The 14,943-nt window shown below is 47.9% G+C and overlaps 1 protein-coding gene across 16 annotated transcripts in view; it reads right to left on the reverse strand.

Moving 5' to 3' along the window:
- MRTFB (myocardin related transcription factor B) overlaps window positions 1-14,943 on the reverse strand; it is a 351,684-nt gene that overhangs the window by 299,171 nt on the left and 37,570 nt on the right. For 11 of the 16 annotated variants that reach the window (XR_013524632.1, XM_078344713.1, XM_078344711.1 and 8 more), the window contains one exon: window positions 10,887-11,030. The exons of the other annotated variants lie outside the window; for them this stretch is intronic. The gene's annotated coding sequence lies outside the window, so the exon portion shown is untranslated. The remainder of the gene's footprint in view (window positions 1-10,886; window positions 11,031-14,943) is intronic. 16 annotated transcript variants of the gene reach the window in all.

A 14,943-nucleotide genomic window follows, 5' to 3' on the forward strand; every position in this document is an offset into this window, starting at 1 on the left:
TTCCTTCCTTCTTCCCTTCCTTACTACTTTGAAAAGCAAAGGGAACCAAAGGCCTCTGAAAACACTTCCCTTCATTCCTTTTAAAAACAAAGAAATACAGAAATAAGCTGCCTCTGTCATTCTCCATGGATCATTTTGTATTCCCAGCTGCGGTTCATCAGTTCCTGGAGGCTCACAGGGCAGGGCCAGCTCCCAGCCGTCAAAGAATGGGATGATGGTGTGTGAGGATGTAGCCTTCCCCCTCCAGTCACGAAGGCCCCTCCAATCATGCAGGCTCCTTCAGCCCTTGTTGGAGCACAGAGAGTTAGATGCCATGGCCCAGGCCTTTGGCAGTGAAATTTAGTCCCTGCTGACTGCAGCCCGGTACCGGGAAGAGAACCGGGCCTCAGAAACAGGGCCTGAGATGCAGGTGGATAGATGGGAGCTGGGTCTATGCTGGTAGCTGGCCGGGGTAGATGGAAACACTGGCTGTCCAGAAGAGCTTCTGGAGAAAGCTGTCATGGAGTTAATTCCAGTGACTGAACAGAACCCAGGAAGCGCATTCTCTGAGCTTTGGGCTCTGAAGCTTCCTCCTTCAAATGTCAGTTACAGCACAGAGCTCAGCTCTTGGCCATTCCTTCACTCCCTCTGGGACTTGGCTGGTTTGTTTTGGGAGGGCTGTACTTCCTGTGTCTGGCTTAGGTCTCAATGCCATCTGAAGTCTTTGTGGCCAATGGGAAAGGGAGCAGGGAGACAGAGCCCCATGGGGCCCTGTGGGCTGTCCCTGGGCCAGTGGGGAGAGCCTGATCATGGTGCCCCTGAATGGCCCCAAAGGCGGTCAGAGCACAGGCCTTCTTGATGCCATTTCTGCCTGACCCACAGTAACCCTACTGTGACTCGCTGGGGTTGCAACTTAGCTGAAAAGTGATCATCATTCTAGCTTCACCCGTGGACCTTTGGGATTCCTCGAGGCCCCATTTGTCCAGGGCCTGACCCTGATTACCTGTGGTCCTTCAGGCCTAGGGCTTGCCATCATGGAATAGGATTGGTGGTTTTGGGAACCAAGGGAAAAGTGACAGTCTATTCTCTCCACCCTGGTTATTTGTCTGAGATCCAGCTAGGCCATTCTACCATGCACCCAGATGAAGGTCCTATAGAAATCAAGGTCCAGGGCTGCTACCAAGTCTTCTAGCTTCTCTGAGGAGCTCCTGCCGCTCATGGCTTGCCACCCACAGCCCCTGCCTTCCTCCCACCCATCCTCCATTCTGCTGCCCAAACCACCCATAGAACCCTCAAAAGGAACTGTGTCACGAGCATGCATTATGGACCCTGCTTGGCTCTCCACAGATGGGAGGCCCACACGTGGGTTTTTGTTTGTCCTGCATTGAGATGTTTTAAAAATCTGGAAGTTGCCCATAAAAAAGTAGCTTTCCAGCTTGAAACACCTATTCCTGCATAACTACAGTTGGCTGGAGCTAGTGCAAAGCTTCCTTAGGCAGGTAGTTAGGGAACAGTCCTCACCATTCCCTATTGTCTCACATCCAGCCTCCTTCCTTCATGAAATGCAGTGCCTGGTGCCTGCATACTTCTGAGTTTCCCTGCTCTAGTCTCTAGGCAAAGGCTTGTAGCCTGCGGGGAGGGAAGGAAGAAGGAAAAAGTATAGAGAAAGGAAGGAATAAAGGAAGGAAGGGAGGGAAAGAAAGATGGAGGGAGGGAAGGAGAAAGGAAGGAAAGAAGAAACAAAGGAAGGGAGGGAGGAAGGGAGAAAAGGAGAGAGAGAGAGGAAGGAAGGGAGAGAGGGAGGGAGGGAAGAAGGAAGGGAAGGAGGAAGGAAGGAAGGGAGGAAGGAAGGGAGAGAGGGAGGGAAGGAAGAAGGAAGGAAGGAATGAGGGAGGGAGGGAGGGAAGGAGAGAGGAAGGAAGGAAGGAAGTCCCCAGTTCTGTTGCTGAATGCAGAGGGGCTCAAGCAGTGATCTTCCCTGCCAGGACCTATGTGCATGTTCTGCAGAGCAGGCTGGGAGACGCCTCCGTCAGGGAACCGCCATTGCAATGCTGTAGACCTGGGAACAGCAAACTGATTGGGGGCTGTTCTCTGATTTCCAAACCGCAGCAGGGAAGAGCACTGTGAGCTTGCGGGGGTGGAGGGTGGAGAGAGACAAGAAAGCAGGAGCAGAGGGAAGTGGAAGGGGCAGAGGCGTGCTGCTTAGCAACCGCGGAAGAAAACGTAGAGAAGTGACAGGACCATTTCTTCCAGTGCCTGAAAGGGAGGATTAAGAAAAAAATACAAAAACCTCGTCACACGCCTACGCTTGCTCATCTTGTTGTGGCGGCTCTCGGAGTGTTGGCTGGAATTCACAGGGCTCCTCTGCATGGGAGGGCCGTTGTGGAGGATGCCTAACCAGACACGTGTGATGTGGGAAAAGCTACAAAGAACTATGTCCTCAATAGCTCAAAGGGGACCATCCTCGTGGCCCCACAAGGGGAGGGAGAGAAGCCTTGCCGGAAAGATGAAAGGACATAACCTCACCTGTCTCATCTTTTCTCTCTCACTTCCTCCTAAGTATACCAACATCTAAAGAAAGGTGTCAGAGGACTTTCCTTTTCTCCATCTTTCCCCAGAAACTCACGAGCAGCCCCAACCCCGTTCCTTCCTCCCGACCGAGAATTCTCTGTTGCTTTTCTTCCTTAATTTGATTTTCTCTGGCTCAGAATCGAGATCAAAAGAGAAAATTCTTTCCAGCCTTTTAGGAATAATTCCCAGAATCTCCCCCTGGAAATGCATACATAATTACCATAATTATTTTTAAAGAAATCTTCCGTGTTCTCTTACCCGCCTCTTTTCTATCTCTCCTGCAGCCTTGGGGAGGAGGATGGGAGAGGGAGACATCAAGAGTGTCTTTGTGGTTGCTGGTTGACCAGTATAAACGGTATTTGCACAGAGTGGCGGACTCACTAGTACATGAGAGAATCGTCAATGATGCAGGTAATTAACATGAAATGTACCCCTCCAGCATTCAACACAGCAGAATCACCTAGCAGAAGTTATTTTCTTTCTAATTTGTTTTAATTTCACTGAGTCTCAAGCTGGTGCTAGCCTAGGTCATTAACACCTCCCAGACACTTGCTAACCTTGCATTTTTTTTTTTCTAATGGAGTCTTGCTCTGTTGCCCAGGCTGGAGTCCAGTGGTGCCATCTTGGCTCATTTCAACTTCTGCCTCCTGGGTTCAAGTGATTCTCCTATCTCAGTCTCCCAAGTAGCTGGGATTACAGGTGCCCGCCACTTTGCCCGAATACTTTCTGTATTTTTAGTAGACACAAAATTTACTACTATTTTTAGTAGAGTTGGAACAAGGATATAATGCCTCATGGCAGAGGCCTGAAAAAGCACCCAGATTGCCAGTCCCTATTCAAGGAAGTAGGCTCCGCAGGTGTCAGGCTGCGGATCAAGCTAGGGGAAGGCTCCGGTCTGAGGACAGTGGGTCCAGTTGGGCCCACTCGGTGCAGATGGCACCGGGGGAACTGTGGATGAGAGTTGTTGGAGCCGCCGGCCTGGTTTTACAGCCTGTTTGAAGCCCGTCTCTTCCCTGTAATTACAGAAGTCAATTCATCAGTGTTTACCATGGGGCACAAAGCCAAAGAGTGTGGACGGCTGCAGAAGTCACCTTTGCTTTTGGTGGCCAAACCTGATTTTGCTCTGGGCAATCATTGTTCACTACTCTCAGATCTGGGTTTGAGCAGACTGGACCCGCCTCAGGCCGTCCTTTCCTGTCTTCATTCCTCTAGGTCCAGTGATAGGTTGTAGATGGGTAGTGAGATGCAGAGGATTTTGCTGGGAATGCTGGAGCTGGCTCTTTCCCACTGGCTTTGAACCCAAGAAGGGGAGATGCTGGAATCCCTGTAGCCCTTATGAGGAGGGCACTCAGACCAGAGAATGGAGCCGAGAAACCCAATCCTGATGGTATCGGTTCCATCCTGGATCCAGCTGTGCCTGAAGCTAGGCTCTACCCTTGGCCACCTTTGGGGCTGCCCGCCAAGCCAATCAATTTCCCTTTCGTGTAATCCAGTGAGGATCAGTGTTTCGGTCACTTGCAGCCATAAGCGTCTTAACTGATGGAATGGCTCATTGCAAATCCTTGGCCACTGAGAGAGAAACAACTCAAAGGGTATGTGCTGTGGCCCAGGGTGAGAGACATTGTCGCATACACCGGCATAGGAAAAGCTATCATTGTCACAGGAAGCGCCAACGTTTAGATGATCATGTACCTGGCATGCAATGGTTTATTTAATCCTACATAGGTATATTCTGATCACCATTTTAAACATTAGAAAACTGAGGCTCAGTCCAGGAATGGTGGCTAATGCCTGTAATCCCAGCACTTTGGGAGGCTGAGGGGGGCGGATCACCTGAGGTTGGGAGTTCCAGACCAGCCTGTCCAACATGGAGAAACCCCATCTCTAAAAATACAAAAAAATTAGCCAGGCGTGGTGGTGCATGCCTGTAATCTCAGCTACTCGGGAGGCTGAGGCAGGAGAATCGCTTGAACCTGGGAGGCAGAGGTTGCAGTGAGTTAAGATCGTGCCATTGCACTCCAGCCTGGGCAAACAAGTGGGAAACTCCATCTCAAAAAAGAAAAGAAAAAAAACTGAGGCTCAGAGATCCTCTGTGGACCTCAGTGGCAGAGCTGGGGCAGGTTTCTTGACACTGTGTAGTCCCAGCCGTCCTTCTGTAAGTAGGTTTCTCACTGGCAAATACAAAACTCGGACATGGTGTGATTGGGAGATGACAAAGGGGACAGAGAGGTGTGGCTGTCAGGAGACACACAATGATACTTGTGTCCCAGGTGATGTGAATGCCACTCCCAGGTGCTGCATGTACCCAGCCTGCATAGCTGTCCACAAGCTCTGCATAGAGAGAATCAAACTCTTTTTACTTCTGATCAAAGACAGAAAGGCAGAAAAGGCCCTGGCTTTAGATCAGAACACATTAGCACTAATGAGCCATGTGATTTGGGGAAAACTGTTTCATCTTTCCAGGCCCCACTGCTTTTCCCATCTGAAAAATGGGGAGACCCTGGCCCTTGCCTCACTCACCTCACCAAGCTCCTGGAGCATCAGATGTGAAAGGTGATTTTCAGAATTAAAAAGAGACGCTATGGGATGGAGGGGATCGATCCCTTGACTTGCCAGCTGTGAAAGAGCAGGTATAGACAGATGGATGTTAACCAACAACCTACGCATCCCCTTCCCTGGCCAGGGGCTTGGAAGAGGCGGTCCAAGCAGTGACCCGAAAGGAACTTTTCTGTCCCTGAAGTGGAGAGAAAGAACTGTGAAGCCAGAGAAGCAAGCGTTGCTGCTACAGGCACTTGGGAGTTTATTTTTACCCTGTTATCTCTATCCTGAAATGTCAGGCTTGGAGCTGCCTCTCTCTCTCTCTCTCTCTCTCTCTCTCTCTGTCTCTCCAGCCTCCACCCCAATGTGGCAACACAGCCTGGAAACAGGCCCCCTCTCCTCCTCTGCTTCCTCTGCCTTTCCATGAGAGTCACAGTGCCATGGTGACAGGAGGCATGGAAACGCTGAAATAGAGAAGTGGGAGGCGAGACCATTTATTTGGGTCCTGGAACAGGCTTACTTCCTCCTTGAAACTGAAGGTGCAGAGGAGGCCTGCAGTGCTGTTGGGTACCTACTGCAATGTTTGTATCATATGGGCTCTTTATGCAGCAAGGAAACCCCACTTACACCGGCTTATATAATGAAGAACATTTAACTGGTGGAGCAATAAAACTTCCAGCAATAGGTCTGGCTGCAGGCGAGGTTTGATCCTGGGGCTCCATGGTGTCACAAGGACACAGCATTCTCCATCTCTCACTCTACCTTCTGTGGTGTTGGCTTCACCCTCAGGGACCATGCAATTCTCCCCGACGGCCCCGAACAGTTCCAGAATCTTCCCCATAGTCACACATGCCTGCAGTGGTTCTAAACTTTGCATCTTCATCCTGCTGGCTTCCATGGAACAGAGAGAAAGCTTCTTTTTCCTTTTCTTTTCTTTTTTGCCAGAAGGCTCTAGACAATGTCTTCTTGAGTTTCATTGGCTCTGACTTGGTTCTATGCCCATCCCCGAGTCAATCACTTTGGTACAGGGACAGGATGTGAAAAATGTTTCTGACTGGCTTGATTGAGCCAAATCATATTCCCAAGAAGAGGGGCACAGTGGCTTCTTGAAGCACACATAGGGCATTGTCCCCAAAAGGCAAGAAATATGCTGAGCTACAATCAGGGACCTATTACATGGTTTATTCACTTTGCAGTTTCACCCTCTTCTACCCAGGAAAGCCTCTGAGATTAGAAGTGACTGCTTCTCGTTTTAACAGAGTCTTGCTCTATTGCCCAGGCTGGACCGCAGTGATAAGACCTTGAATCTCTGGTCACTGCAATCTCCACCTCCCAGGTTCAAGTGATTCTTGTGCCTCAGCCTCCCAAGTAGCTGGGACTACAGGCATATGCCACCACACACAGCTAATTTTAGTAGAGATAGGGTTTTACCACGTTGCCAAGGCTGGTCCTGAAATCCTGATCTCAGGCAATCTGCCTGCCTCAAGCCTCCTAAAGTGCCAGGATTACAGGCGTGAGCCGCCATGCCTGGTTTCTTTTTTTTTTTTTTTTTTTGAAACAGGGTCTCACTCTGTCACCCAGGCTGGAGTGCAGTGGCATGAACATGCCTTACTTCAGCATCAACCTCCCAGGCTCAAGAAACAGGCCAAAATAAATTTAATATTTTCTTTCTTTCTTTTCCTTTTTCTTTATTTCTTTTTCTCTCTCTTTCTTCTCCTCCTCTTCCTTCTTCCTCCTCCTCTTTCTTCCTCTTCCTTCTTCTTCTTCCTCCTCTTTCTTCCCTCTTCTTCCTTCCTTTTCTCCTTCTCCTTTTTCTTCTTTTTTGAGACATGGCTGGAGTGCAGTGGCGTGATCATAACTCACCACAGCCTCAAACTCCTGGACTCAAGTGATCCTCCTGTCTCAGCCTCCTGAGTAGCTGGAAGTACAGGCATATTTTTGTAGAGCATATTTTTGCCCATTCTGGTCTTGAATTCCCGACCTCAAGAGATTCTCCTGCCTTGGCCTCCCAAAGTACCTGGATTACAGGCAAGAGCCACTGTGCCTGGCCAATTTCTTTTCTTTCCATCTGTAGGTTTACCTGGGGCTCTGAGTGCAAAGAATCCCAGGTCTATGACTCCCAAAATTTCACTGTGGCTACAGAATCTCCCCAAGGTAGATCAATAGGTTCAGGCTGGAGTGTCATATTTTCACCTGCCAAAGGCTTCCTCTGCATTCAAAGTAAATTCACACTCTACACCTGGCCTGCCCATGATAAACCCTCTTGCTGAGCTGTAGCCACACTTACTTCTTGTTATTTTATTTTTATTATTATTATTTTTTTGAGAGTGAGTCTCACTCTATCGCCCATGCTGGAGTGCAGTGATGCCATCTCGGCTCACTGCAACCTCCCCCTCCTGGGTTCAAGCAATTCTTCTGCCTCAGTCTCCCGAGTAGCTGGATTACAGACACCCACCATCATGCCGGCTAATTTTTGTATTTTTAGCAGAGACAGGGTTTCACCACGTTGGCCAGGCTGGTCTTGAACTCCTGACCTCAAATGAACCTCCTGCCTCGGCCTCCCAAAGTGCTGGGATTACAGGCATGAGCCACTGCATCCAGCCTTCTTGTTATTTCTTAAGCCAATCTGCTGCATGCTTCATTGCCTTCCACTTCCTGTTTCCCTATGTCTAATGCTCTTCCACTTCCTGTTTCCCTGAATCTAATGCTCTTCCACTTCCTGTTTCCCTGCATCTAGTGTTCTTCCTTTAAATCTTTGCATAGCTGTTCAAATGCCACCCTCTCTGACCAGCCCAGCACATAAAAACACCTGAAATTATTGTGTGTGTCGATGGTTTGAGTATCTCTCTCCTTTCTCTAGACTGTAAGCTCTACGAGGCAAGCATCGTGCTTATCTTATTCACCAGGTTTCTGGTTTTGTGTCTGGCATATTGTAGGTACTCAAATATTTGTTGAATAAACGAATGAAAATTCTTTTTTTTTTTGAGACAGGGTCTCTCTCTATCACACAGGCTGGAGTGCAGTGGTGCAAACATGACTCACTGGAACCTCCACCTCCTGGGCTCAGGCTATGCCCCTACCTCAGCCACCCGAGTAGCTGGGACTACAGGCACATGCCACCATGCCCAGCTATTTTTTTTTTTGGTAGAGACAGAGTCTCACTGTGTTACCCAGGCTGGTTTGAACCCCTGGGCTCAAGTGATCCTCTTGCTTCAGTCTCCCAAAGTGTTAAGATTACGGGTATGAGCCACCATGTCTGACTGAAAATTCTTTTCTGAATATCCTTGTAAACTTTTTCAGGGCAGGGCAATTTCTTACATTTTTCTTGGCTTTTACTTGGTGCCTACAAAATGCTGGGCATAAAAGAGAAAAATATGGTAATATTTTTTCAAATAAACTAAAACTGACTGCTGTAGGAATTGGCTCAAAGTCACCCCCACATTAGAGAAAGATACTACATGATGCTAACTGTTTCTTTGAGGAATTTCCTTTGCAAAGCCATCGCATGTGAACATTTGAGATGCTCCCCATGTCTGCATGAAACTGCAGAGGGGAACGTGGGGCCATCGTTCTATCCTGGTCTCTGAGTGTGGTGATAAAGCCAACACGTACAGGCAGTCTAAAAATGATGTCATGGGATGATACTCTTGTTTGCTCCTTAACCCAATGAGGTGGAATGAGAAGTGTCCTCTTATTTGCTACTCTTTCCACTGCAAACTGGTAAGTCAAGGTCACAACCTTAATCTGTGGATCACCCAGGTGGAACGCTCATTTGTGCACTATCTCTCCCTGAGATCTATCAGCCTGTGACAATTCTCAGGACAATCAGGTAAGAGTGTGGATGGCCCCGTGCAGCTTTAATGGAAACTCAAAAGCACACCTCCTAGACACCCATCAGTTGTCCCGGTACTCCACAGACAACACACCACTGGGGGCATCTCAAGTATGCTCAGTCTTCATCCATTCTCTGCTTACCCAATAAGGCCTATTTCTCTCTTCTACTCTCACATGGGACCTTGGCCTTTGTACCATGGGCTCACCAATATTTGTCATGATATATTTATTTAGGTGATTATTTCATTAATATCCATCTTCCCCACTGGGCTCCAAACTACTTAATGGCAAGGCGCAATCTCTTTTTCTCACTGCTGTATTTTGTCACTCAGTCCTGTGCCTAACACGTAGTTCATTCATCATAAAAACTTTTTGAATGGAAGAATGGATGAATGGAAGAAAGAAGAGAGGCTGAATGTTTTCTCTGTCAGTCAGATCCTATCACCTCACTACCACCCTGTCCCCTTCATCAAGGTGTCTTCTGTGCTCACAGTAGTATCCAGCATAGAGAAGAGGGACCACAGATATTGGGAGAAATGAATGAATGGACACTGCTCTTTGCCTTTTCAGAGAAGCCTGGATACCTTCTTCTTTTTTTTTTTTGAAATGGAGTCTTGCTCTGTCTCAAAAAAAATCTTGCTGGAGTGCAGTGGTGCGATCTTGGCTCACTGCAACCCCCGCTTCCTAGGTTCAAGTGATTCTCATGCTTCAGCCTCCTGACTACCTGGAAGTATAGGTGCCTGCCACTACACCTGGCTAATTTTTGTATTTTTAGTAGAGATGAGGTTTGGCCATGTTGGCCAGGGTGGTCTCGAACTCCTGATCTCAAGTGATCCGCCCACCTTGGCCTGCCAAAATAATGGGATTACAGGCGTGAACCACCATGCCAGGCCACCTGGTTACCTTCTTAAGGATAAATTCACGGAGAGGGAAAATGAGGGGAAGTTACATGATATGGTTTGGCTGTGTGTCCCCACCCAAATCTCATATGGAATTATAATCCTCAGTGATGGAGGAGGGGTCTAGTGGCAGGTAAATGGATCATGGGGGCAGGCTTCCCCCTTGCTGTTCTCATGACAGTGAGTTCTCACTAGATCTGGTTGGTTAAAAGTACATGGCATTTCCCCCTTTACTCTATTCTTCCTTCTCTAGCCATGTATGGTGTACCTGCTTCCCCTTCGCCTTGTCATGATTCTAAGTTTCCTGAGGCCTCCCAAGCCATGCTTCATGTACAGCCTTTGGAACCCTAAGCCAATTAAACCTATTTTCTTTAATAAATTACCCAGTCTTGGGTAGTTCTTCATAGCAGTGTTAGGAAGGACTAACGCACTTCAATATACAAATACACTGAACCAAGCCCAAAGGCTGCATTTAGGTCACTCCCTTCAGAATCAGTGGGGCTGGTTCTGGAAGTCACTAAACCACAGGGCCAGCAAGGGAGGAGCTTAAAGTGCAAACTGAATTTGTTTGCAAGAGACAATGCTCCTTTGGACTCAAGTACAACCAGTCCTGGGGTTAGATGTTTAAAGTTTAAGTGGGTCATGGCTCCTAGTCCTTATCACATAGCCTGAAAATAACAAAACAGCATCCCAGGAATGGTATCAGACCTTAGGAGATAACCTGATCCCGGGTTCTGCTACCAAGTCAGAGGGAAACTGAAAAGAAATGGATTTTTCTTCTCCAAGGCCATGCCCTCCTTAATGGGATATATCTGAGTCCCAACGAGGTCTCTTTGTATCTGAGGATCAGACAACAAAGGGATGGAGATATTTGGTCTTTGCCAATCATTTGTAAGTAATAAAGAGTTTACAGATCTGCAATTACCAATCCAAAACCAAACACCAAAAAAAAAAAAAAAAAAAAATACGATCCCAAAACCATACTAAGAAATCATCATAAAGCCAAATCTCAAAACACATCCACGTTTCAAGCCCACCCTAGCCCAGCAAACAAAAGTGGCTCACCTTTGAACTACAGAATCCCTTCCAGAACCAGAAGGAAAGGGAAAGGGATTTACAGGTCGTCTCAAAGTTGTAGGCTCTGGCTGGTCCCCAAGATGAGTTCATTACTTATTCTTAGACACTGGACTCAAATTAAACAAACAGCACCTATAAATAGAGTGAGGATACGCTCAGCTTGGTGTCACTGGAAGGTCCTTTTTGCAGGGACAGACGAGCTAAATGGATGTTCTCGGGTTACCCTGGTGGTACTACGTTGGGGAAGAGTTGTACTTTTTCTCCCCCTGTGTTGTCCAGGAGAGGGGAAAGAAGCAGGTGAGTCAGACATCGGGATTCAGCCCGATTCTGTCTTCATCTCTAGATGCTCACTCACATGCTGAGTTAGAAGGAGCTGTAGAGGAAGGATGACGCTCTACAAATGTCCAGCTGAGCAATTTGGCTGCTCCCCCTGGGAATGGATCCCAGTTCAGACTGCATTGACAGAGTGTTCTGGTCTCTGAGATTGGATTGCAAACTCCCTACGGGAAGGCACCAAGTGCTAGGATTTCCTCTTGGCTTCCCTCGTCCTGCCAAACGCAGGAATGGCTAGGGTGCCCATGGCGATTCTTGAACTGTGAAATCAGAGGACCTCGTTATGCACGTCAGTCTTTATGGTGGGGAACAACATGGGCCTGTGTTCCGGATCTGCTCTGGCTTTGGTTTTAATCACCCCAAAGAGCATGATTGAGAGGCGGAGTCATCACATCACTGTGATAGATGAGTGGGGGCCAGAAACACCTGGAATAACTGTGAGTAAACACAAAGCCGTGGGGCAACAAGGCCCACTCACTGTCACAATAACCAGGGTCAGTAACCTTCATTCAGCCCTTGACGGGTAATTCTAGGCACTATTCTAAGCGCTTTGTAAAAACTCACTTATAGGCTGGGTACTGTTGTTTATGCCTATAATCCTAGCATTTGGGGAGGCTGAGGCAGGAGGATCACTTGAGCTCGGGAGTTCAAGATTAGCCTGGGCAACACAGCAAGACCCCATCTCTAAAAAAAAATAATTTAGGCCAGGCGTGGTGGCTCACACCTGCAATCCCAGCATTTTGGAAGGCCAAGGTGGGCAGATCACCTGAGGCTGGGAGTTGGAGACCAGACTGCCCAGCATGAAGAAACCCCATCTCTGCTAAAAATACAAAATTAGCCAGGCATAGTGGCACATGCCTGTAATCCTAGCTACCCTGGAGGCTGAGGCAGGAGAATTGCTTGAACCTGGGAGGCAAGGTTGCAGTGAGCCGAGATCACGCCAGTGCACTCCAGCCTGGGCAACAAGAGCCAAACTTCATCCCAAAAAATAAAATTAGCTGGGTATGATGGTGTGCGCCTATAGTCCCAGCTACGCAGGAGACTGAAGCAGGCGGATCACTTGAGCCCAGGAGGATGAGGTGCAGTGAGCTGTGGCCACACCACTGCACTCCAACCTGGGCAACAAAGTGAGACCCTGCCTCAGTAAAAACAAGCAGAACATTAAAATAAAATAAAAACTCACTTACTCTTTCCAAACCCCTATGAGGTAGAGACTATTATTATTTCTATTCTACAGATGCAGAAACCGAGACATCAACAGATTATGTGCCTTGCTCCAGCCCATACAGCTGGTAAACCAGATTTGGAAGCCAGGCAGTTTAGCTCCACAGTCTGGTCTCTGATAGTAAAAATTAAATACTTAAGAGTATCTATCTGTTGGTTTTCCTGTCCAGCTGCCTTCCTCCCTCCCTGGATGATCACAGGTCTCTGGTACCACCTCTTCCTACTCTCAGCCTGAGTGCTTCTGGTGCCTGATCTTAGAGGGGATCCCCTGACTAGTCCTGACCTAGGCCTGAATCTCCCATCAACAGGACTTGCAGGCATGGCCGTGGGACATACATATGGCAATTGCAATGAACCTCAGGACTTTAACTGGGAATGCTAGGATGAAAACACACTGGATTTCCCTCTGGAATTGAACTGAGAGCAGGTACTCCTGACAAGTGCTGTGGCTACCTTGCTATCCCAGCGGGACCCTGGCTGAGAATGAAGTCAGTACTGAGAGGAAGCAGCATTGAAAAACAGATCTTGGCTGGGCTTGGTGGCTCATGCCTGTAATCCCAGCACTTTGGGAGGCTGAGGCAGACAGATCACGAGGTCATGAGTTCGAGACCAGACTAGCCAACATGGTGGAATTCCATCTCTACCAAAAATACAAAAATGATCTGGGTATGGTGGTACATGCCTGTAATCCCAGCTACTCAGGAAGCTGAGGCACAAGAATCGCTTGAACCCAGGAGGCAGAGGTTACAGTGAGCTGAGATCACGCCACTGCACTACAGCCTGGTGACAGAGCAAGGATGGGTGCAGTGCCTCATTCCTGTAATCCTAGTATGCTGGGAGGCTGAGGTGGGTGGATCACAAGGTCAAAAGTTTGAGTCCAGCCTGGCCAATGTGGTGAAACCCTGTCTCAACTAAAAATACAAATAAAAAAAAAAGAAAGGAAGAAAGAAAAGCAGATCTTGGTGGCATCCTGTGAAGCCTGAATCCAGCTGGGCCTAGTGCTGGGACCCACACTTCAACTTTGCACTTTCACGAATCAATTTTTCCCTTTGTTGTTTAAGCTGGTTAAAGTTGATTGGTCCTGCTAATAACTGGGCTCCATCCATAAACAACAGCCCAGTCTCACTCTCTTCTCTAGCCCTGTTGGGCTATTCAGAAATGCATGCCGTGGCCAGTGCAGTGGCTCATGCCTATAATCCTAGCACTTGGGAGACAGAGATGGGAGCATTGCTTGAGGCCAGGAGTTTGAGACTAGTGTGGTCAACACAGCAAGACCTCATCTCAAAAAATGTTTTAAAAATTTTAGGATGGGTGCAGTGCCTCATTCCTGTAATCCTAGTATGCTGGGAGGCTGAGGTGGGTGGATCACAAGGTCAAAAGTTTGAGACCAGCCTGGCCAATGTGATGAAACCCTGTCTCAACTAAAAATACAAAAATTAGCCGGGCACAGTGGCACATGCCTATAGCCTCAGTTACTCAGGAGGCTGACGCAGGAGAATTGCTTGAACCTGGGAGGCAGAGGTTGCAGTGAGCTGAAATCACACCATTGCACTCCAGTCTGGGCAACAGCACCAGACTCTGTCTCAAAAAAATAAAAAAAATAAAAATAAAAAATTTAAATTTAAAAAAGAAAAAAAATGCATGCACCATCCTGGTCCTTTATAGTGACTTAGTGGCTCCATTCTCCCAATGGAGGACCAGGATCATAGATGCATTTCTTCATTCTCCATTCTCCTGCTCAAACCCCAAACTCCCGCTCCCTGCAGAGGCTTTTCCCAGGTTGCAGCAGTCACAATTATCCCTGCTTCCCTTGGTTGCCACTGTATGGAACTTGTACACTTCCTTAGCACTTACTTCATTCTGCCTTGAAATATACTTAGTAATTTGCAAGTCATTCATTCACACTTCCTGAACGCTTGCAATGTGTCATGTCTTGGTGAGGGGCTGGGGATTCAGAGCGAAGAACATCCACACGTATCTGAGGTCTGACTCAGGGTCAGGCACGCTGCTTAGCCCTTAGCAAACATCAGTTGCGTCGTTTCAACTGTAAGTGCTCATTCGCATGCTAAGTTAGAAGGAGCCGTGGAGGAAGGACGCCACCCTCCAAATGCCCTGGATGAGGAATTTGGCTGCTCCCACTGGGAATGGATTCTGGTTCAGACTGCACTGACAGTGTTCTGGTCTTTTAGATTAGATTGAAAACCCCATAAGGTGAGTAGGAAAAGTATCTCCATTTTACATGTAACCGGGTGGCAAACCAAGGAGACACTAAGATCTGGTAGATATAAAACCACAAAGTGAGGTTCCAGATGAAGATGTCGATTTTCACAGCACTTTAGAGCTCGTCTCACACTTGAACCCCTCCAGTTTCACAAATCCCTAGTTCACAAAGAGCATATAAAAGAAGCAGTAGGTAATAAGAAAGGATTTACGAAGGCCAGACGCGGTGGCTCATGTCTGTAATCCCAGCACTTTGGGAGGCTGAGAT

This window comes from Callithrix jacchus, chromosome 12 (assembly GCF_049354715.1).
Source record: "Callithrix jacchus isolate 240 chromosome 12, calJac240_pri, whole genome shotgun sequence".
Lineage (NCBI taxonomy): Eukaryota > Metazoa > Chordata > Mammalia > Primates > Cebidae > Callithrix > Callithrix jacchus.